This window comes from Haliaeetus leucocephalus, unplaced genomic scaffold (assembly GCF_000737465.1).
Source record: "Haliaeetus leucocephalus isolate CR32 unplaced genomic scaffold, Haliaeetus_leucocephalus-4.0 Scaffold317, whole genome shotgun sequence".
Lineage (NCBI taxonomy): Eukaryota > Metazoa > Chordata > Aves > Accipitriformes > Accipitridae > Haliaeetus > Haliaeetus leucocephalus.
The window spans coordinates 132,787-157,562 of NW_010972753.1; the positions used below are offsets into that span (position 1 = coordinate 132,787).

General features: G+C 47.6%; 1 protein-coding gene across 1 annotated transcript in view; it reads left to right on the forward strand.

Moving 5' to 3' along the window:
* Positions 1-499: 499 nt before the first annotated feature.
* RAI2 (retinoic acid induced 2) overlaps positions 500-24,776 on the forward strand; it is a 37,947-nt gene continuing 13,670 nt past the window's right edge. Inside the window, exon 1 of the mRNA XM_010571375.1 lies at positions 500-609. The gene's annotated coding sequence lies outside the window, so the exon portion shown is untranslated. The remainder of the gene's footprint in view (positions 610-24,776) is intronic.

Below are 24,776 nucleotides of genomic sequence, written 5' to 3' on the forward strand. Positions count from 1 at the left end.
GCACAGGATACTTTCTACTAGAGAGAGCATGTAGTGTGTAGATATAAATACATATATACACAGGCACACGCATGCACGTGTACTTGCACAAGTGTATCCTAGAAGAAGGAATGCACGGAAGAGCCTTGCTGTTATGCTGTAACCAAAGTAATGTTGGTAGGTGGAAGAAAGCAGTTGCAAGGAGTTATATTTCCCCACTCACTGACGGAATGCATGTGCCTTTGCGTTGGGTTTGCCATTTAGGTCCTTAAGTGATTTTTTTTTTGAATGGTTGGGTAGCAGCTGTGTTTAGCCATGAAACCATCACTTGTATTTTAGGATACATTTTGGCTGTCACCATAGCTTTCTGTCTTCTAAAGGGGGTTATTAAATTGATGGGGGTAGCCCCAGATGCCGTCAGGTGCTACAGAAGAGAAAGTGAAAGCAGCGTATGGCTGTGTGCCATGGATCCCCATGTTCGTAGTGTGTAACCGCAGAGCTGTGCAATGACGATCCCAGAGGGACCTGGTACAGCCTGCCACCTGAAACGGTTAAGTCAACAAACGAGATGGATGCCCTTGATCATGAACAGGCTCCAGATATCTTGGATTTGCTTTGGTTACTGGAGAGGTGGGTCAACACTCTTGCTTTCTGTTTGCTTTCTGGTGGAACTGAAGAGCTCTTTGCTTTGAAGCATAAAGGCCCAAATAGTTTGGGACCTGGTGCTTCTGAAACTGCTTTTCTTGAGAAGAGGTGCTGCTGCATTTCCAAGGGGCTAAGGTTCTCAAGCAAGCAGCCTTTTATTTTTAAAAAGGAAGGAGGTGTTTTTATTAAGAGTTTCCTGTTTTGAACTCTTTGGTTAAAGGGTATGAAGTGGTCAGAGGTGGGAGAGTTATCATTTAGGTCAGGGTTGTCTCTTTGTATTTTCATATTTGTATACATAGTGCACATATATGAATTCTTTTCATATTTATATTATATATTTTTATTTATGCAGTTTTTTCCTGTTCTATTTAAGGCTGCTGCTTTAAGGAAGTCTAAATAAGGTTTCCTGTCAGGAATGGTTTAGATATAGCTGGTCCTGCCTGGGGCAGAGGGATGGGTTAGGCAACTTCTCAAGGTCCTTTTCAGGACCTTTTCTGCTGTTCCAGGCCGTTACCCAGCAAAACAAATTTGTAGTAGGTTGTGCTGGTTATGCTGATGGGGTTTTGCTATAGCATTTAATGTGGATATTTGTTTCAAAAGGAAGTAATAGCTAATTGTAGCATAGTAACTGCTGCTGCATCGGACAAATGTTTCTTAAAATTAAAGAGGAAAACAACTGATGTTACATTTTTAGACTAGCATCGTGATATGGCTGTGATTAATTTTTCCAGGAGCTTTGTGTTTTTTATATCTGCTTAAGTGTATTAACATTTTAAAAGGTCAAAGGTAAGCTTTAAAATGGATGCCAAATTAAGATGGATGGGAGGAAAATGACATTTACTTCTTGTTACTGCACATTGTTTGAATTTGACCGAAGGCAAAAACAAAACAAAGAACAACCCCACCCCACCCCCCCCATACGTACACACATGCACGCATGCATGTGTGCGTGCACAGACAGACAGACATGTTCCCACCACCTGCCTTCCCTGCACACCTGGTCCGGGAAAACCTTATTCATCTAGGCAAATCATCATCCTAACAAAACCAGTAGTCCAATGTCTTCATTTCCAGACAGCTTAAGTATCCCTTTGCCAAGTATCTCATTTAACTAGGGTGAGTGGACTCTGTAAATAAAAGTAGCTAAAATATAAATATTAGGAAAATATGGCTAATGGGAACCATAACCACGTTATCATTTCCTGCCCTTGGTGGGTTTGAGATGATGATTTCTTCAGGGAAGGGACTGTACCCTCATCCCTATTCATGCAGTTCCTGGCACACCAAGTCCCTGTGAAAACAGAAAATAAAATACAGTGGGAAGGATGCCTTTGCTTCCAGTGGGAGCGGTGGCCAGTCCCAGCCGAAAGCAAGGCTTTAGCAGAGCTGCTCTGTGAACATACCAGTGTACAACAACTTTCGGTCTGGAGAAAGCAGCATAGCTCGAGGGAAGGACCGAATCTGATTTATGTCCATCATTTCCACTCTTGCCCTGAAATGATGATGTGGAGCTGGGCTGGTGATGCACCCTGTGCCTTGGGAATCACAGCCACTCTCTCTGTCAAGGGACCCAGCCTGGTTTCGTGGATGTTGTTTCACAAGGCAGAGTCACTCCCATTGCTTCATGACACTTACTAATCCAAGGTTTAAAAAAAACAAACAAAACCAAACCAAACCAAAACGAAAAATCCCTAAAATTTCTTCAAATCCTTCTTCCCACTGGTGGCTCATCAGTGAGGACTCGGGCTGCCTCCGGCATCAGACTCCGGCTCCCTCAGCCCCGTGCTGCCCCACGAAGCACACCCCGATCTCATGCGGGCTGCAGGGGCTGTGCTGCCCGGGGGAGAGCCACACCGTGCCAGGGGCTGTTCTGACTTTAGGTCGTTTTTTGTTTTTAATAGACAATTGTAAATTGTTACAGCTGTGGAGGATTCAAGGCGGTAGCTTCATCCACACCTGGGTGCTCGGTGCAGGGTACTCGGTTTCCCAGGCCCGTGGGTAGTTTCAGCCTCCTCCTTGAGGCATGCACGCGCCTCCCTCCCACCCAAAACCCGACTGAAGTGTTCCCTGAAGCACTGAAGAGGAAGACGTTTCAGCGCAGACCCTCTCTCTGAGGGGTCGAGGCAGCCCGGCCTCTGAGAGGAGCCTGCGTCTTGTGGTGCCCGGGGGTACCGGGGTCACATTTCCTCTGAGGCTTCTCCAGCCCTCATTTTTCTGCAGCCTAATCGCTGTAGATTTAGTCCTTTTGTTCTTGTCAGCTTTTTAATTTTTTCACTGACTTCCCTGAGATGAAAACCGTCTCTTCCCAGAACCAGATGCCAGCCTCAGTAGCTGCTGGTTCCAAAGGGTGTGGGTGTAAGTGGGGTGACGCTTTGGCCCAGTACTGGTGGGGTGACTTAGGTGCGTCAGCTGCGGCGGGGCCGCCGGTCACCGAGAAGAGGCACCGCTGCTGCTCCCGCCGCCGTACCTTTGGCAGGCGGCCCGCCAGCCCTGCGCCGAGGGGGAGAGCAGGAAGATCCCCCTGCGCTTCGCCGAGGGGGAGAGCGGGAAGAGCTGGGGGTTCGCCAGAGGCGAAGGGCTGGCGGCGGCCTGTCCTCAAGGGAGGAAGCCGCGGTGCTGAGCCCTGCCGCTGCGCGAAGGCCCGAGGTGTGTCGGAGGTTCGGGTCAGGGGTGGCCAAATCCTTTCCTCCCTCCCCCAACAAGCCGTAAGCCCTCCTAAGCATCCCTTTCTGGGTGCTGGAAATGCCTGTCTGACAAAAAGAGAAGGGAAAATGTCAAACGCTCAAACACTTCGTTCCGGCGTGAAGATGTATTTTTCATTTCAAACTGAGTGGATTCTTTCAAGGCTTCGCTGCCCTCTGAGTGGAACAAACAAAACAGCTTTATTTTTTCATTTTACCAAAAAAGAAAGATAGTTCTTAAATTGCTCAACCCAAACATTTCTTTTTAATTTTTTTTCCCCCAGCCTGGCCACCATAGCAAACAATTTCATTATTTGCATAGCTCTAATTGCAGTGATTAAACAAACACAGCAAATGCCGACCCTTCACAGAGCCTCATCACACAGCCCCACAGCCAACTTGGTCTGTATTTTGTCAGCAGAGAGGGAGATCGGAGGGGCTTTGTGCTAGGCTGAAAATAAATTACCGACTTACCTTTTTTTTTTTTTTTTCTTCCAAACTGATACACTATCAGTTCAGAGCAAGAATAATTTTACCCGTTGTCTTGCTAGCCAGCTGAGGGATATCACCATATTGTGATCGTGGAAGAGTTTAAAAAACATTTGCATTTGGAATGTCTTGTTCACGTGTTACTCTTAAGTTGCAACCTCTGTTGCCGTTATTAGAATAACGCTTAGGGTTGATATTCTGTTAGTGATACCCATATTAACATAAAGCAATGAGAAACAAACATCTGCATCTTTTTTTGTTGTTGTTGTGAAGATGGCAGGTACCCAAAGACAGGGTTAAGGAAAGTTTTATCTGGCTGCAGTTCCATCAAATAGGAACAAACAATTTTTTGGACATTTTTTAATGACATTTATTTATAGCAGGTAGCGCACAGGCGGCTGCTATTTCTCAGCGTGCTGGAAGAATGTTCTCCAGATGGTGCTTACTGTTTATGCTTTTATTCACTTCGCTTGAACACAGCAGCACTCTGCACAAAACATGGAAAATTGGAAAATAAAAACAATTATGTTTTTACAAAGTGCCATGTGATTTGCTGAAATGTCTTAGTTGACTGATGAGCGATGCTTGGGGGCAGCATGGGGGATCACAGAAACCCTGCGCCTGAGTCCCCACGTGGGTAACAGGCATCGCCCCAACTGGAGAGGGGCTCGCCCTTCTCTCCCCGAAAGGTGGGTTTGAGCAGGGCTGTTAATCCTGCCCTCGTGTCTGTGCCTCTTCTGCCTCCATTTTCCCTCACAGGGATTTGAGTGAATGTAGGAAAGGGGTGATAATGGCAAGATTTTTGTTGGGCTTTCTGTGGCTGTGCAGCCCTAAGGTGGGAGAGATGCGAGACAAAGCATTTCATAAGCGTCGCCTGTGCCATCGTGTTCCTTTGGCTTCTGATCTCAGCGAAAAATAAAGTCTTAAGGCCTTCAGCTGGTCCAGCTGAAAGCAATAGCAAAAGTCAGGACTGGTATCCAGAAGGACCAGCATGGTCCATGATTTCTGTTCATTGCAGTGGTGAAAATATATATCCAAATAGTGGGCATGCTCTTGCAGGCTTTTATTATGCAGCTTCTGCAGGACTACTCACACAAAACATTTTCAGACTGGAAACTTTAAATAAAAGACTCTGGAATCTAAAGAATTTTTTTCATTAAAAAAATCCTTGGGAAAATTTTGAAAAGAATTAATTCTTTCAATTTCATTTAAAAAAAAAACAACAAAAAAGGGCAATCAAAACGGATATTAAGCAGGGGAAAAAAAGTATTATTATTTTTAGGATTTTTTAATATTTGTTGTATATGTATATAAAAATATATGTATAAAAGAAATAAATATTTCTGGCTTCTATTAAAAAAAAAAACAGAACAAGAAAACAACAAACCCACAGCACTTCAGGACAATTTTTCAAATAGCAAAAACCATATCAAGTTTAAACTTTCAAACAGGCCACGATTATTATTTCTTTGTAAACAGGAGCCTTGTAAACAGGATTCCTTCAAAATCTAGTTTAAAACCAGCAATACTTTTAGTGAAATTAAATTTCAAGAAATTAATGTATAAATAGTTGTTCAACTGGTTTGGGGGATTTCTTCGCTAAATGGGTAGCGCTGCACAGCGCTTTGATTTCTCTCCCTTGCCCGTTACCCAAGAGACAGCCCTTTCCCAAGCAGAATTCTTGCTACATCAGCTCCATGCTGTTTATCTCTCGTTGCTCCCTTGGCAGTTCTTATTTCTTAATGTGTTAATTGTAGTTCCTGGACCCTCGCATGTGAGCATGTGTGATGTTCACGGTAATGATGCCGACACGTTCTCTAGTTCCTGGAATCACGGAGAGAAAACCTTACATACGGTCTGGGCACAGGGCATCCAGTAAGAGAAACCAATTACAAGAATTCAAATAGCATAAAAAGAATAAAGTGGGTAACTGGGGAGAGTAGGCATTGGGTTGGGTTGGGGTTTTTTTTTGCTTATTCGGTTATGATTCCTTCTACGGCTCTGGCTTTGTGTGATATATATATTTTTTAATTAAAACTTGAATTATGTCACTTGCTTTCCACCTTTTAGCAGTATTTCACAGTAAATTCATTCCTAATAGCAAGTAGTCAGGGGTAAGGAATGGCTTTGCTGAGCGATGGGGACTGTTAATTATTAAAAAGAAACCTATGGATTTAAAACAAATTAGACCTCATTAAGCCTAGGTCTGTTTCCACACAGATCAGCTGACATGAAAAAGCCCATCTCCGAGCACGGAAAATTGCGCTTTTTAGCTGACACATTCCTAGCAGAGATGCGCTTGGGCTGGCACAGGGTGCGTTTGCTCTTTTGGTTTGTGTCAGAGATCCCCGATCTCTGATCTCAATTCAACACCTGTGGCTTTCTTGCGTCTTTCCCGTTTTCCTTCCATCTCTCCTTTCACCCTCATCCACCCCCAGTGATGCCGCTCAAGCCCATGGGCACACGGGAGTCCCACCTTGCTCCTGGAGGTGGCTGCTGGCCATCAGCAGCTGGAGTCCGGCTGGCTGGGTCAGCCAGCTCCTGGACAATCTTGGTGCTAAGCTCAGCCGAACAGCTTGGCTGCTCCAGGTATAGTGAAAGGGGAAACACAGGAAAACTCCTTTTCTCTTCCTTGCTTTTGGAGGGGAGGGAGATCTTTGACTTCTGCTGTGGGGCTCTTGCCATGGCGAGGCTGACAAGTTCCGTAGGATAGATGTACTTATTCTCATTTACAGAGGCAGGGGCTTTTTTGTTTGTTTGTGTTTATTTTGTTATCCAAACTTGGCTGTGACTCTGAAGTTGGTTGTACTTAGAGGCTTTCTGTGGGACCTTACAGAACATCCAAAGGGCTGAAGTGATTGTTGGAGACCATGTGCTCAAACCTATGTAACTGCGGCATGTTTTAAGCTGCTTTTCTGAAATTTTTTGGAGGCAGTGGGTGAGTGCGTTCACAGGAGAATCCTAATAAGGAGAGTGAAAGGTGGCCTACAATGAGCATTTTAATTGTATGTTCGCAAGGATGCCATGTATGGGCTTTGCTGTCTTGCTGAGACATCCCCCAGATCTTCTCTGGCATTACAGGCATTGACACACTCGTATCAGGAGAAGAAACGCCCGTTCTGCTGGCTAGAAATCAGCAATAACATTTTGACATCTGTGCAACAGTTTAAAATGAATTATTCAGCACATAGATCGTGCTATTTGAGCAGCCAGCACATCTCTGCCCATTTACTACTGTCAGTCCATGGTGGAGATATCATTGATGCCAGTGGGAACGGAGCACATGGACTGGGGGTAGGTTTTGGCCCATAGCCTGGAACAGCATTTGACAGCACCCCTGCAGAATATGATAGGGATAATCTGCTTTGCCACCAGCAAAAGACTGAAAGACAATGCCAGTCTGTTTCTTCCCTCAGAGTATTTTAAACACATGCGGGAGAAAGATCTTAAGAATTGAAGAAATCATTAATCATTTGACTGTTTAAATTCTGCTTTAAAGAGTGAAACTTGCATGTAATTTTGATGAAACCAATGTATTGCATATGATTCTCCAGAAGCCCTGAGCATCTATTGCCTACTGGGAGTAGACCCAGAGCACAAACTGGCAGCAGGTCCAGGCCAGTCTCCAGCTTCTGCCAAGTTAGAGGGTTAAAGTGAAGCAGTCGCTAATTCCTATCAGCAAAGAAAATTCATGAGCTTCACGATGTAAGCAGCATCGGATTCGGAAAAACAAGCCAAACTGCTGTAGAACGCGCTTTAGGGAACTGCAGATGGGGAACTGGGAGGAAACACAGATCAGCCAGACACCAGCAAAACCAGGTCTGCTCAAGACAGGCATTCAGGAGAGAAGGTGGACATTTATCTTGTATTTAGCTTCCTAATTCAGCAAGGTCATCTGAATTAAAGCAGTGTATGTCTGGTGAGAGTCTAACATCTGTTATTTCACAGGACGCCTGTTGCCTGTAGCTGCATTTTAAATATAAAATGCAGAACACGGTATGGAAATGTTCTGTACTATGGGTTATTGTCCTATCCTCACCTTCCTTTAAGGTCTATTGTATAGCTGTCCACTGATGCTTATCTAGCAGGCAAGAATTTGGGAGCACTCAGATAGCATTGCAGTGTGCAGCAGTATCATCTGCCCATCATTGTCCATGTTTTTCACGTGGCTAACTAAAAATCCAGCACGCCCCAATTTCTACCTGCTCTTCCATTTATGTGTAACAAGTAATACCCTGTAGTGGAAGTAGCCCAGTGTTGTACTTGGAAAGGCAAGACATATTATCCAGGTAACGATAAAACAAATGACTAGTATACATTAAAGTTCTTGTGCGGGAAAGCTTATCTATTGAGAAAAGACACTTAAGCACATAATGAAAGTTAAGCAAATCCTTATGTCCCACTGAAGTCGGCAGAATTTAAGCAGGTAGTTAAATCGTACATGCAGTAAGGGCATATGCTGTGATAGTAACACTGTAGCTGTAAGATTTTTTAACCCGTGTGTGTGTGTATGTATAGCTTTATTTTCAGAGTCCCCAAGAGCTTTGCAATTAGCAGAAAGATGGGAAATCATGATAAATACCACGCAGCTCTGGATCCTTGGGTGCAGTGCTTCAGCCGGAGGTGGGACCTGGCTTCCTCAGCCGGTCCTTGACAAGAGTGGCTCTGCAGCTGATGCTGCTGCAGCTGGGTGCGAGCTGGAGTTTGCGTGCACACCACCCGGGTGTGGGTACGTGTGTGTGCTGTTTTCATAGGGACTAAAAGCCTGGTCTAGCTTTTGTAGGGCTGCCATCACCAAAGTGTCTGAACCTTCCTGCCGTCTTTGATCCGCGCACCGTCACTGTGCTCCCCTGGGGCAGGAGGATTTTTTTCCCCCTTGGGCAGGGAGTAAAAGAGGCGCAGAGAGATGTCAAGCCCGATTTTAATAGTTATTTTTGTGTCTGCATATGCAGAGACATCTGGGGGGGGCGGGGCGGAACACAGGACATTCCAAACCTCCTGTCTGTGTAGCTTGGACCCTGTCTGCCATTACAAACCCGACTCAGAGCAGCTCGTCACTCTGCCTCACGTGGGAAGCTCGTGAGCAGGGACATGAGCGTGCATCTCCCTGATCCGGAGCAGAGGAATATACCTTGCTAGTGTAGGTGTGGGGTGGCGAGGGGAGGGGGGCGTGCGGAAGTCCAAAAAAACAGGGAGGAGGGTAAATAGCCGAAGTAATGTATGTGAGGGTGAAGAAGGCTACCTGGTTTTATTGCCACTTGATTGGAAGGATGTGTGTAGCTTGTGAGCATCCATTAATTAGTGATGCAATTGCTCCGTGCTGGTATCAATAAAACCTTAATAGTACATGATACCAGCCTGTGATTGCTTCCTTTTTTCCACATGCCCTTGTGAGGATGTGCGTCTATCCGTGCAGCTGTGCACTGTATACAGTGTATATGTGCTGTGGCTGCTGACATAAAGGGACAGTAAAATCGTTTAGCGGCTAGCTACCTCCCATGTGATTTTTCCAAGCATTTATAAAAGGATCTTTGATACGCAGCACTCTCTCACGTGCACAAAATAACCAACGTTGTTTTTCTTCCTTTTGCTGAGACATACTAATTCTTAAAATGGCTCCTGAGCAGGCATTTCTAGGTATGTGTAGCGACTGCAGCCTGATGGGTTAGCAACAGCAACAAAAAAGGCTTTCCTTCATTTCCTTTATATGCACATTGTGCAGCTTTTCAAACAGTGCATCAAACACTGCCGGCTGGAAATTTCCAGGCCCATTTCCTGCCTGGTGCATGCTCATAAAGCAAGATTGTCTGTACGGTCCGTAGCTGCAGTACTGCAGAAAGTCAATAAAGAGCTGACCACCTCACCTCTATCAAAAGCAGTTGAGAAGCCCTGCCTCATCTGCCTTATTAAAACCACACTTGACTCCTGCAGAGAAACCTGGCTGGGAACCTTGAAGAGGAGGGATAAAAAAGGAGGCTGAAATTGCAGTGAGTATTCTACAACTAGGTCTTGCAGTAAGGTTAAAGAGGGCTTATTGTAAAATAAACCAAAAATGCTGCTTCATTAAAACAAGGAAAATGCCTGCATTTAATGCAATGAACTTCTGACTCTCCCACCTACAGTACGGCACAGAGATAAGATGATTAGTTATTGCAGCAATGAGCAGATTTAAGTAGCTCTCTAATGGATTTATATTTTGAATTTAAATATGTATATGCATATATTCATGCATGTGTGTATATACTTAATTTTTGCAAGAAAAGGCATGATGTAGAAATAGATGCAAGAGGTAGAATTTATACTGCAAAATGTATTTTAGTATGTTTGAAAGGATGCTTTTTTTTTTTTCTTTCCCTTATATAAGAGTAATTGATTGAATGTTTGCCAAGCTTTCAGTAGTATCCATCGGGAATCCCCGCCCCCACCTTCCCCAGGCCCACCAGCTTTTTCTCACCTCAAAATGAAAAAAGAAAGAACTTTAACAGAAAGATCATTGCTTTAGCTTAATATTGTAAGATTTCAGAGATTGAATTTTCTGATAGTAATGAAATGAACCCTGAGTTGTACCATGAATTTGATTGCAGTTAATTTGATTTTTGAGATGCTCAACAAAGCTAGCCCATTAGCTTTAACCTCACATACTTTGGATTTGTACAAAGTGGTATTTTTATATATATATGGGTGTAGATAATACAAAAATCTCTCTGTGGTAATTCAGTTGTTTGTGACAATTACTGTCAATGAGTAGTTACTAAATATAGCACTGTTGGAAGTGTTACCCAGTGAGTTGCTGACCAGTAATCCCACTACATTTATTGCTTTGGTGGTACAGGGTTAGTTTTCCTTTTCATAAGGAAAAATACGGCTGAACATCTCAGCCAAGAGACACATGCACACTCTGTCCTGCAGCTTTTTCCAGTTCTCATTGATCTTAATGAGACTAGTCATATGGATAGGAGTAACTCTTGTCAGAAATGATTTTTTTTGGCTGAAACTCACAATTTCTATTTATTTGATTTGCCTCTGCAGACTTCAGAGTGAAAGTGCTCCCCTTGGTAGTATTTGCCAAGAGGCAACAACCATGGGGTGGCACATCCCCCAAGGTGGTCCCAACATCTGGCCTTTTTTCTTTACATGGTTTATTCTTGGTCAGCAGTTAATAAGATGGTGGAAGATGGCCTTTTGTATACATGTATATATAAATAATACCAGCTTCAGGTAAGAAGGTATTTGGTGATGTCAGAAAACTAATGGCCCAAGGCTACAGGTAACTGGGAATAGTGTTGAGGAGTTGATTGTGTGGGGGGAAAACAGGAGGGGAATTCTGCAGCTGGGAGGAGGTTGGTCACTATGGGAAAAAAATTATAGAGGATGCGTTTCCAGAGCAGGGGACAAACAAGACCAGGGAGGAAGGAGATGAACGGTGGGGGCACACAGGTTGGGAGTGATGCTGAAAGTTTTCCAGGCGATGGGCAAAGGTTGAGCTGCAAAGGAGACAACTGCCATGAGCTGCTCGTGGGAGGTCCTGTAAGTGGGGGAGTGCAAAATCTCAACAGAAGTCAGGGGATATATGACTTAGTGATGTGTGGGAGGGAAAGTGCCCATAGATGGGAAGAGGGTTGGACACATGGCAGAGACAAGGCGTTCTGTCTGGATCTGTGCCACTGAAGTACACGTCAGACACTTGTGGAGCCAGGAGTCAGGCTGCCTCCCTCCAGCGCCATCATCCCCAGCAAACGTGCTGAAGGGTCGTCTCTGGACCCCGGTGCAGAGGGGCCTTGGGCAGCCCTGCTCCTCGCTTGGGTGCTTCTGCCTGTGTCCCATGGAGGGCTCCTGGAGGGCACAGCCGGCTGCCTACAGGAGCAGGACCAGGGCACACGCCGGTCCCCTCCTGTCTGCCTGAAGCATTCACGCGTCTAGCCTGGGGTGGAGCTGGGCACTCGCACCGGGAGTGATCCAAGAGGTCCCCGCTTTGGGCAGGGTGTGGAGCCAGGTACCAGGGAGCACTGTGGCAGGGAGCTGCTGTCCTTCTGGAGGATGCTTACATGCCCACACCTCTGCAGCATCTTCTCGGGTCCTGCCAAGCCACAGTCCAGGTGTCCCCCTTGCTTACTATAGGGCGAGGAGAGGTTTTGTTATTCCTAACTTACTATTTTATGGGGTTTGGGTTGTTTTTTAATTCTTCTCTTTCCTTATGCCGCTTTTGGTGGCCCAGTCTGAAGGCAAGGTGCCCACTTATTTTGGCAGGAGTTAGGCAAACCCATTCAGCAGGAGAGAAACGGGGGGGGGGGGGATGGGACATTAAAGAGATAGGACTGACAACCTCACCAGAGAGTCCCATAGTGCCAAATTTAGCACTAAAAATTGAGGAAGGGGACAGAAACCCCATCTCTCTTTTCAGGGCGTGCTGAAACATGGTGCCCCAGAAATGCTCAGGCAACAGAGGCCATTAAAATATGCTCCTGGCACGGGGCGGCCCTGTGATGCCGGCCGTTTTGCCCCACAGCAGAGGGTGCTTGCTCTTCCCTGGGAATCTATATCCATAGGCTCCTCGCTGCCAGTCTGCACCCAGCGCAGCAGATCCGTGGGTCTGTGCACTCCCCAGAGGGATGTGCCTTTCCCCACGGCTGAGGCTGGGAGCAGCGTGAATCCTCACCAAAAAGGATGATACAGCTTCCATACTGCCACTAAGTTAGACTAATTCGGAGGCAGCGTGTCCGATGTTTCTCAGCCAATGCTAGCTAGAAAGGAAACAATTTTACACATCAGCAATTTTTTATGATTAATAATATTATCCTGCCTTAATTGAAAAATGGGCTGGTGCCCTTAAGAAAAAATTAAGCTGCAGGAATTAGTATCTAACCTCTTTATGATGAACGTGTATTTTTACACGCCGCATATTACTGTCAGTGCTTTTAGAAATAATAGTGCCGTGTATTGTAATAAAAAATTGTCCTGTGTTGTTTGTAGTTGCGTGGCACCATTCTGTCTGGCTGACTTGGCTTTAAGAGCCTGAACGCTTGGGAAGAAGCAGCGTGAGGATGCCGAAATCCTTTTAAAGGGAATTTATGTACAAACAGGAGGATGATGTGTAGGCTCTGAGCTCTGCTATCAGTTGTTATTGCTGAGAGATATTCGTGGGGAGTCGATGCCAGACGGAGCATTAGCGATTGCCGGCCTCGGTGCCTTTGTAGGAAGTCGGTCATAAAGTCGGCGAGGACTCCTGTTTGTGGGATTTTTAAACACCAGTGAATCATTTTACATAGCAAGGCAGTTGTCATTGGGGTGGGTTTGTGCAAAGGTCTCTGTGAACCACTTTCTCTACCCAAACAAAGCTGGAGGAGGAGAGGGAGATGATGCCGAAGGACAGGGAGATTTGTTGTGCCCAGCGGCGAGCCGGCAGCTGGGCTCTGCCACGGTTTGCCAGGCTGTGTGTGGGAGTGGGGGGGTCTCGCCTGCCTCTGCCCGTCTGCCTGTGACCGCAGGTAGTCCCAGAGATGGTTTCAAGGCATGCTCCTTCCACGTGTCTGGCCCCGGGACTTTGTCTCGCGTGCAGCAGCCCAAGGAAGCTGGGATTAAAGAACGTGAGAAGGTCTGGGTCTCTGATATGGACAGTTGGGGACAAAACGAAAGCAATGGAATCCCTTTTGGCCATACTGCTGTCCTGGCATCGTCCATCTCCTGCAGGCTCCTCGGAGGACTGTGGCTTCAGCAGCAGGCTCAGAGTGAACCCGCGTCCATGCGCGGGGCGTGAATGTCGTGTGCTACAAATGCCCGATTCCCCCAACGCAGAGCTCTTGAATGCTCTCATCAGCTTAAATATTGCTCACCCAAACATTTGAACATTGTGAGTCAAATCTCCCTGGAAATGTGCAGTGAAAAACAGACGCCTGTGGTGGGGTCACTGGTGCTTTCCAGTGTCTCTGGCCGGCAGGATGCAAGGAGCCTCCTCCTCTTCTCCTTCCCGGGAGAGCCCTGATGAGGAAAGAAATGCGCTGGCGGTGCCGTCTTCCTCGGAGGGCAACCTGCCCACGGTCTGGGGCTGGGGAGGGAGGAGGAGGATCCGGGGAAGGAGCCAGGAACGTCCGCAGATGGGGGGACAGGCTGGCTCTGCAGGGACACGGGGGAGCGGGGTGGGAGCAGTAGGGGGGAGGCTGCCCTTCCCTGCCCCTTCTCGGCCGTGGCCCTTTGGTCTGCGCCCGCCTGGAGAGGAGCCCCAGATCCTCCCCGGCCCTGCTGGGTGGGCCGGGCGGTGGGGGCAAGGGCTGCGGGCTCTTTCCTGCCGCATCCCTTATCTGTTGTTGCTGCCTGCGTAGGCCGGCCCTGGTGCATCCTCACACCCGTTCTCTGGCGTCTCTGAATTTGTGGCGAAGGTCTTTTTAGTTACCTCTTCCTTTGTATTTCAGCCAGGGTCCTTATTAAAGCAGACAATGAGGAAGTCTGCATTAAAATGCTTCCTTCCATCCCTCCGTCCTCCCCCCCTCCCAGCCCCATCCTCCTCGTCCCTGGAGGAAACGCTCGTCTCTGCCAAGATCCTGCCTTGCAAAAGTAAACAATATGAAATTACAATAAAGTGTTTTGATTTGCTGGGCCTGACGTTCAGGAGCTGCACAACAGAGACTTATAAAAAGGATCTTCCATAGATAGCCAGTGTGAGAAAAAAATAATCGCTTATTTCGGGCGTGTTTCGGATCTAGGCGTCGGGGCAGCGTGGACAGAGAACAGGGGATTTCTTCACCAAACCTGAAGGTTCTTAGGAGGTTTATACTGCAGCATCTGTCAGCAGCTTTCTGCCTGGTATCTGCAGGTGACTGGCCTATTGCACAGTAACGTCAATATTTGGGGCTCTGTGTATGCGTGCGTGTATGCGTGTGCGCGCACTGTTGTTGCTTGATGCTTTAAGACTGGGTAGTGTACTGAAAGCCTCGAGAAGGAAATGGATGAGCTGAAACTTGTTTCCTCCAGGACTCTTCCAAATAATTTGGAGGAAGGCAAGCCTAAATGGAGGGGTAATCCCTGGGAGATGAGCTTCCTTGGGCGCTTGCCAGTTTAGCAGACTGGGTAATCTGCACTGTCATCAAGATTTGCGGATTAGCTGTAGTGAAGCTAGTTGGCTTTGACATTTCATTAGGGAAGTTTTCCATAGTTTTTCATCCCCGATCTTGATGCTGTGAAATATGGATGATGTAGCTTTGTTATCCTTACACCTTCCAACAGTCATGCAAGTCGATGCTGCGACTGCAAACATCTCTTAGGCGCTGAGGATTTATTAAATCATTGCTTGTTTATGAAAGACTAACTGGGTCAAAGGTTAATTTTGGAAAGGATCTGCTTTCCCCAATGCTAACCAATAAATTCTCATTTGGATAATGTAAGTTACCGAACTGTTATCTCCCAAAGAAGGGATAAAAGCAAACGCTATTTATCCTATAATCTGCAAATATTTTGAAAAGTGAAACAGAATATCAATAAAATGGCTTATCATCAAGGTCTTGTAAGAGCTCTAAAGGACATTTATTTAGAAAACAAAACGTTAGATTTAGAGGCAAGAACTGTGCAGATGAGGAGGGAGTGTGTATGAGTGACAGCGTTGTAAATTGTCTTGGGGGTTCAAGGGACCAGGGAAGGACACTGTGTCCTGAAGTCACTCCTTCCCAGAGACATCTCTGCTGATAAGAGCCGGTGGTTGTTCCTGGTGACAGTGATCGAGGGGGACAAGGCAAAGGATCCCCCCGTGGGCTCCTGCGGCGGCACGCAGAAATGGGGATGTGGCCTGGTTTATTTATCACGGCTAGACGCGTCCTCGTTCTTCCGCCTGCCGCAGAGGATGGGCACATATCCTTGGAGCTTCTGTTGCTGTCCCCATAATCGTCTTCCAACCCTGTTCAGGCGTTCCCCCGGAGGCTTGCTGCCCCGTGGGCCGGAGGACGCGGTCGTGCGAGCTGGCCGTGGAGGACGTGCTGCAGAGGCAGGGCTCGCGGGCCAGCCCGAGGCCGGGTCTGTGCCATGGAGGAGTGCTGTCGGCCGCCCAGGCTGCAGCGTTTGGGGGTCTGCGTGCCAGGGCGCTGTCCCCGTCGCTCTCAGCTCCCCCGGCACTGCAGAGCGTGTGAAGCGCCTGCTGTGGGACCTCGACTCCCTCGGCCCCCGATCCGGCAGTCTAACGCCGGTGCGATGGGGAAGAAGGGAAGAGTGACCAGGGCAGGACTTTTGGGGATGGCCAGGAGGGATGCATGGCACAGGGTGTGCAAGGGAGGGTGGGCAGGGACAGCAGGCTCCACCTTGCAGAGGGACATCCTTGTCCCTCTCTGCCACGTTGCCTCTCTCTCCTTCGCTGGTGCCGTCTCGCATCCTTCGCTTCCCTGTCAGCCTCCTGCCCCGTGGATGCCTTAGGTGGTGAGTGGCACGTGGGCTCTGGTACCTGAAATCTGCCTTAACGCGCTGCTTTATACTTCTGTTGCAAAGCCATGAGAGAAAAGCAAGGTTTAGCTAAAAAATGATTTCCTGTGCTCTACTCCGACTGAAAAATACAGCGTTAACGTAAGTGTTGGACTGCATGTTTTAGGGCTTCAGCGATTTATCCATCAATTATGTCATTGTAAACTGAAGGTGAAGTTACACCTTCACAGGTCTAGAGTAACAAATGGTTGAACTGAACCTCTGCTGGGTACTTCTGCTTGGATTTATTTTAGCGAGAGAAGAGGGTACAATTAGCAGAAATGTCCTATGTGAAGGGCTGGGTACCCTGCAGCTGCATAGGTCTTGGTTTGGAATAAAGCAGCAGTTCCTGTAGCATGTATTCCTGCGATCCAAAAGATGGAGAAACATTAAGAATATAAGTGCGTGTGTGCGCGCACGCGCATGCGTGCACACACGCGGACATACACACACATGCTGTTCTTGTAGAAGGTAAATATCAATTTTGATTATCTGAATATTGACGTAGCAATTTAGAAATAGCTTTCCAAGAGAAGGTGTCTGCACTGTTATATTTACCAGCATAATTAAATGAGACAACCTTTCAGTCCATAAATCACAGTACAGTATTTGCCATTACAATTTCTATGGTTGTACTGAGCAAGCAACACTATCGAGAGAATTTTATTAAATCAAAGTAATAAAATTGAAAATCTGTATTGACTCTTCTTTGGCTCTTTCAGGTTCTTTTACATTTTGGCCTGAGAATATATTTTGTTTGGTTTTCAGACTCCATTTTATTTACTTTAGTTACTTTATTTCTTAGATTGGAGGCTGTCTGTTAAATCACGGTAACCTTTTGTTGTAAAGCTCAGGACGTTTTCCTTGGTGTTTACCAGCTGCAGCATAACATACATTTTCTAATGTCTTTGCTATTGTGCTGATTTAAGAATTTGAAGCGCAAAGTGGGTCTAAGCAGGCCACAAGAATTTGTGGCTTCAAGGCAATGATAAGAAATTTCCTAATGGCTTAGTAAATGACAACATGCATTTAAAGTTGGTTTTCAGTCATCTCAAGATACATTATTGCTTAAGAATGGCTTCAGTGTAATATTCTTTCCTTCTAGAAGACAAAGTGTGAGGGGATTTGTATGTGGGAGTGACTGCAGACAGAAAGTAGAGTATTTTTCTTTGAGAGCCTTAAACATTGTCCTCAATGTATTTTGACTCTGCGCAAACTCAGCTCCTGCGATTTTAGCTGAGAACGGTTTTGCGGATCATACTGGAGGTGCCCTGGGACTCTACTGCTGGCCGATCACTTCCTTCGGACCTTCAATCCAGAGCAGACCTTCACGCCCAGGCCGTGGGGAGCCCATGGAGGTCTGTAAAAGAGAGCATGGGTCTGCCCAAGGACACCTGTTTGCATGACCTGGCTTTCTGCAGTATGATCAAGACACCCCAATTCTTCTCCAGCTTTCAAAGTTATGGAAATAGAGCACTTCCTCAGTTGTGGTCAGAGGAATTTTTCATCCATCTTTAGCAACTATTTTAGAAAGACAGTAGACATCCATCCCTCGATGAGTCTTATTTTTGCAAGCTAAGGACACTGCACAGCAGCTCTTTATTTGTCACTGTTTTCTGTATCTTCCCTAACTAACTCCCTTCAGGTGTTCTCTGCCGCTTCGTTCATCTTATCGCTTGTGTCAGCAGCTCTAGGTTTTTCTCCTGCGCTCCCCTCTTCCTCTCTCCGTCTTTTCTACAGCAGTCGTACTTTTTTTTCTGTTTGGGGTTTTTTTTTAAAGGCCCAGAACTCTCTGTGTCTTGTTCCCTGCACCATCTCCACTTTTCAGAGCAGCACCATGTGTATCCCCAGAATTGGATCCCCCAATCTCTCTGCTGGTGCCACGTCTCCATGTGCTACCACTTCCTTCCATTGCAGCTACTCCTGCGAATAAATCATGAAGTGTGTCAACGTAGTGGCTTCTTTTGGGAGGATGTGAGAAGGATGAGATGAATGGTGGTGTTCTGCTAGAAGGCGTTTGGTGACTGCTATCAAGTGGTCCTTTGATCTGGAGACAGTCCAGAGGTCCTTGCAGTTCTGCAATACAGATGTCAGGAGCCCTGCATCCTACCCTCCTTCCCCCTCTTTTTGCCCATTGCTTCAGTTTTTTGGGGCATGCTCCTGGTCTCCTCAGCATTGGTGTCCAACCTGCTTGCAAAGGCATCTGCATTACTGATCCAATACAGCTCTGAAGCTGTTGCACCAAAATCATGCCAAGTTGAATGTAGGGCTTCATAACTGGCGGGACCTCATATTAGGGCTAAGTGCATTTTTCCGTAAGGACCAGTGGCAGACTTCCAAAGCGCCTGAGGAGAAAGTGGTCATGCCAATGTGCACAAACCCCAAGCCGATGTTTAATTACTTCTTATAGCCATATTTTTAAGGAAAGAGGTTCCAGTGATCTCAGATCATCTGAAGAATGGTGTGGCAACCCGATCTTGTAAATATGATGAACAACACTTGTGTCTCTGGCTTAAAAATAGCTCCTTTTTTCTTTATTTATCCCCCAAATTTACCCTCTGATGGAAACCGTGCCTGTCCCATGTTTAAAACAGATTTTCTTCCCTGTGCTTATGGAGGAAGGTAAAGGAAGTGATAAATCTCTAAAACCAGTATGATAAAATAAATCCTCTCTAACTAAGGGGCCAGATACGGAGCCTTTTACTCCTTCGGGGTCTTGATCTGTAGCTGGCCCTGCTGACTGTGAGACAACTGCTGCTGCAGCAGGACTGGGAGTGCCAGAAGCTGCCCTCTTGCAATCAAACAGGAACCCCAAGGACTGAAGCTGTAGATCACCATATCCAGTAAATAGCTGGTGTGCTGTCTGTCAGCAAGGAATATGTTGAAGGAACTGAAAAAAGCAAAAAGCAACCCCAAAAACCTGGAAAAAATCTGCCATGTTCAAAAAAACTAAGTAAAAACTTTGAGGCTTTGAGAATTTATGACTTTCCTTTTCTTGCCCCCAATAATCTGAAGAAAATCTATCATCCTTCCTCCCTGTTTCTGACACAGGAAATATAGTTAGTTATGTCCCTCTGTTAGCATCCAATCGATAACAGGATCAAACTACCGACTACACACTCGTCCCATGCTCCCTATGTTGCTGCTGTTTGGATCTGGGGAATAATTAACTCTGGATCACGGTGATGTGGCTGTAGTAACCTAATGTTTCTGTCACACTGATACCCTACTGATGGATGGACAGTTGTTGAGCTTCCTGTCGTGGAGACCATGGGGCACATCGGGGCGGGCACTGAGCATCTCATCCCGCTCCACTGCGGCGTCAGTTCTCCGCTGGCTGTGGTTTGGCAGCGGCAGTGACAGCTATTTCCCTGCCTGCCCTCCTCCGTTGACCAGAAGAAAGGGAAAAGAGGAGGACAGCTTTTGTTCCTGGGGGATGAACTGCCCCAGCAGTGGCTGCAGGGTGCGGAGTGGATGCTTTCTGCTTGCAGTCCTCCCCACTCCGCTGCAGACGGGCTTCAGCTAAAATAAACCAGTATTCCAGGAACCTTTGAAGCGCGCTCGTCTTCTGAGTCACTTCCCTGTCACCCAGCGGGCAGCGTGATGCAGAGGGATGTTGTTCTTGCATCACACGGGCACGCTCAGACTTTGATCTCCCGGTGGCTGTTCAGCCTCACACGTCATTTCCCGCGTGAGTGGCACCTTCGCCTTTCCTGAACAACATCTTCCTTTCTTCTGGCATTTTCCAAGACACTGGAAAGCTAGGACCATTGGAAACACATGGAGACTACATTAGGTGCCTCTCCTGGCCTCTGAACGTCCCCCCTGCTTTCTTCTGTCTGCAGATCAGTTGTATCTTAGTGGAAAGATCTGGGAGCACTGCCATCAAAACAGGTTGCCTTCTCCCCTGTCTTCCGTGATGGCCACTACACAGCAAAGAGGTGCAGCTGCTCGGGGCAAGCTGGCATGCACATCGGCAGTGCTCCATGTGCGTCAGATGGACCGCCATCATCAGGAGTCATGTTCTTCCATCGTTAGTGATTTTACGTCATACCATTAAAGAAAATCCTGATGTTGTAGTGCTCTCGGTTCTCTTTTCTATACCTGAAATTGCCAATTTCATGAAATAATTTGTGATGAGCCAAAAAAACCCCCAAACCACCAAGCGCCTTTTGAATGAAATTGCCCAGAGGTCTATTTTCTTCTTGAATCAGCCCAAAGACTTTAATTTGATAATGTTGAGATTTTTACCCTCCAAACAGTATAATTCTTTTGGTTTTAATTACAGAATTTTTTCCTTTGCACTAGACTGATGCTAAACTGGCTTCACTAAATCTTCTTATGCTGTAAGTAGCAGTGACCCAGATAAACACGTTTAAAAATGCAACTGCTGAAACCACAGTATGTTGCCTTTGTAAGACACAGCAAGAGGAAGACTAAAATAATTCTATACATATACAAGGGTAGCAGGTAGCATCGTATCATTAAAAGCAGATTCATAGACCAGTTTAATTTTTTTATATTACACATACAAATCGGCATGAAAAAAAAGTGTTACTTAGTTTGGAGTCAGAAGCTTGAAAGTTACAAAGAAAGAGGCCTATGAAAAAAAATTAATTTTTCCTTTTGCGTATGTCCTTTTGCAGCATAACAAGGCCTTTTGAAAGAGAGGGGATAACTGTGTGTTTTAAGAACGCATCGTAACGCAGCCACACAGAGTCAGGAGCATATAGGCGAGGCAACCAGGAGAAGGTTGCATTTCTGTTCTCAGTGCCTGTGTTTGCAGCTCGGTGGCTTTTTAATGTAAAGGCCAGGCTCCAGTCCCAGCCGAACCCCCTCAGTGCCCACGGCCCACCTAAGCCAAGGCCTGGAGGAAACACCCGTCTTCCACTGGCTCTATCGAGGACGCAGACATTGCCAAAGGGCCGTGTTTAACTATATTTAGGTAAACCCTTTCTAGGGCCCCAAAAATTGTGGTTAAGGGGTTGCTGCCCGTTGTTCCAGATGCACATTTTGTGTGTACAAGCGCTGCCCGAGATGCTCCGGTAACGACTTTGCCCTTGGAGTGCGCTCGCTCCGGCCGCCTTGTTAAGCTCTGATCACGTGTAACTGGTGCTGCTCTGAGAGCGAACGCTTCAGCCAAAACTTCTCTTCCTGGTAACTATTGCCCACGGCACGACCAGCGTGGGAAGAAACGGACAGAGCTCAGCGTTCGGCCCGGCACCAAGCGGCCATGCCTGCAGTAAGCCCGGCGATGGCAGGGTGGGCTACGGGGCGTCCCTCGCACCCCGTAACTTGCTCAGAAGAAATATACGCTATCGGGAACAATCGGATAAGAAACAGCCTTTAATTAGCGCCAAAGACGCCAAGGGACCTAATCCCTCAGTGCCTGTTTAGGCAGATAAACCCAAACAGCCAGCCGCCAGCGCCCCGTTGCGGGTGCCCCTCAATGCTGGGGCTGGTGCTGCCGCTGCTGCCGGGTTGGTGGCTTTGGTGCCCCCACCATGGGGGGGGGCGCCTGCGGCCCCTGGGCTGCTCCTCTTCCCGACACTTGACCTCTGCCAGCCCGTGTGGGTGGCTGGGTCCTGGCGAAAGCTTCATCCCAGAGGAGGGGCTGAATCGTCCTTCATCGCAGTGAGGACAGGGCAGGGTTTACCAGGCGTTCATGTACTGGGTGACTCCGGGATCTTTGAATATCCACCCCACCCCTCCCCCCTTTAATTATTTTTTGGTAGCAGCATACTCTCCTCTTTGCTCTGGTTAGCATTAAGCTATGAAATTGCTAATGTCAGGCTAAAAGTCAATGGAGCCTACTGATTTTTCATGCTTTTACAGCATGCTGCGGGAGCCTTTTCACTGGACATGGAGGGCACCTGGGGGTGGCAAGATGGGTGCGTGCTGGGACCCGCTCCCTGTGGCCGTGTGCCCCATGAAGCCGTGGGAAATGGCACTGACTTTGCCAGCGGGGTTTGGCCAAGGGACGTTGCCTGAACAGAGGCAAGAGCTGCCCCCAGCAGCTGGCTGCTGTCCCTTGAGATTACTGGAGTTAACCTGCATGAAGCGTTTTCCGGGAAACGCGCCACGTGGAGATGGCCCTTTTAGTTGGATGAGGCAGCCAAAGAAATGCTGGTTGGTTGTTGCAGCCCATCCCGTCCTCCCCATTGCAAAAATTGCAGGTGCTGGGCAGCTCTGGTGCCCTCTCCGCGTGGAGCACATCTTGGCAGAGAGCTTGGCTCCTGGTTTGTGGTTACTCACACCTGCCCTGGTGGCCACCCTTGTCTGTGCAGCCGTGGCCAGCAGCTGGCTGCTCGGTTTCTCAAACTATAGATCTCGACACCTTTTTGGGAAAGATTCAGCTGGGGTCGCAAAGGGTTTGCGCTCGCCAGGGGACAGCTGTCTCCTCTGGTTTGGTTTGTGCCGTTCAGATGTTTACCCAGCTCGGCCAAGGGTTTGGCACGTGAGCACGTCCACCGACATGCGGTAAAAACAGAGGTTTTTCTTGGCTGCCACCTTAGCTCTCTGGGCTTCTTTTGCAACCTCTGTTGTGGTGTGGCTTGTTCCTGCTGTGCCTCCCGTATTGCAGACTCCTCTGATTTCCCTCAGCCGCCATCCTGGGCAAAGACTGGCTGGCCAGCAGTGGCCCCGGGAGCCCAGCGGCCTGGCACATGCTGCTTTGGCACCTCACAGCCCACCTGTCCCTGCCCATGGGGTGCCTGGACATAGAGGGTGACTATGGCATAGTTGGAGCCATAGAGTTTCTTGGGGTGGTGTGGGGCAGACCCACGTTTTGCATGAGCTGAAGGGTGCAGCAGCTTCTCCATCCGGCAATGGTTTAGCCCCCCGAGCAGGGGGCAAGTGCAGAGACCTGATGCTGACTGCCCCGCTGGAGGGACGGTGGAGAGCTTTTGCAGGAGGCAAGGGCTGGGGGCATCCGCCCTCCCCCTTTGCCAACAGCAAGCTCTTAAGTGAGCATGGTTGTTTTCTCTAACACCCCACCAAGTAAATACCGAACATTTTGTACTTCTTGGGTGCTCTTGCTGTTTCTGTCTGCAAGAAAGGGTATCATTTTTGTAGCTGAGCTAGTCTACCAACATATGGATTTGCCTGAGGCGAGATGAGCATGTGCCGTTTCTCACAACTTACACAGGCTATAGGCAGTTTTTTATTCCCTGAAATTATTATGTTGTTAAAACTACTTCCTCCTTGTTTTGCTAATCTCCCAAGCTCCATTGTGCGCCTTTCAAGTTACCATCAGCTACTCGCTGCTGCAGGAGCTGCAGTAGTTCAAGCCATCAGTCTCCATCCCTGCTCCTCTGGCCAAACCCGCTGCACCCATACCGAGACAGCAGGAGGGGTCGGCCACCATGGGGACAAGGAGCTTAAGGGCTGGCGTGTGGGAATGGGGAGGGTTGGACAGGCATGGGCAGCACCCCAAGGCTGTCCTCATTTCAGGGGGCATGTCTGGTGGTGGCCCCATCCTGGTGGGAACAGGCATTGGTGTTGATGCCCTCACATTGGGCACCTGGGCGAGGGAGAAGGACCATGCACGTTGCCCGTGGTGTTGGGGCAGGGGTGGGGTGGGGTGGGTGGTGAAAGCCAGTGCCTAAGGGAAGAGAGGACTCAAAACAGTTAAGCCTGGGAGCAGCGATGCCGTGGCAGATCCCCACCCCCAGTACTGTATGAGGAAATGCTTAGCTCCAGCTATGTGAACGGCGTGTCAGGAAAATACATCGTTGCCTGAAACAGAATATACACAAAGCAGGAGAGACAAAAGTGCCCTCAGACCCCCTTGCTTGGAGCTGCCTCCCAAAAGGACTTTGATGGGGCTGACCTTCCCCTCAGCCTGCTCTTACACTGCTCCTGTATTTGCATTAGTGCGGGAGACGAGGGGAGACAGCCTCAGGTCCTAGTCTCCTGTTATTACAAGGATAAGCTAGGACATGGTACAGCCATGGAGGTTTTTATCTGTGGGTTATTTGTTTGGCTTTCATGAAGGAAAATCCTATGAGAAGTATGTTCTTCCCTAATAGAGCATCACCTTACATTTTAATGGCAGACAGTCTACTCTGCCTGCTGAGGTGGCCCGAAGAATCAAGAAGATAGATTGACAGCAAAAAAATTTACTTCAGAGCTGCACTGGTCTGCTGGCAGGTTGGTTTTTTTTTGTTAGTTTTGTTCTTCTTTAGTTTTCATTTTCTTTTCTTTGTTGTTGTTGGTAAAGGAACAAAGCTGCACGGTCAGCTTTTTTCCTTCACAGTCTTCGATCTGCGTACCAAAATTTGGTTCTTTGAAGAACCAACCATGTGAGGAATTAATGCCAGGCTGCAGCCCTGTGTACCCTTCCACGCTGGCGTGCAGGATGTCCTGCATCCAGAGCTTCACGGCTGTAGAGCAATGTCATCTCACTGGGAGAGCTGACCCATAGTCATGCTGCGGAGTGTGTTGCTAAACTGTTTCCTAAGGCTGAGCCGAACAGCCAAATACAAAATCTCCTGGTCAGATTTATTGGAGTGGCCTGGTGACATTCCCCAGAGGACTTACGATCTA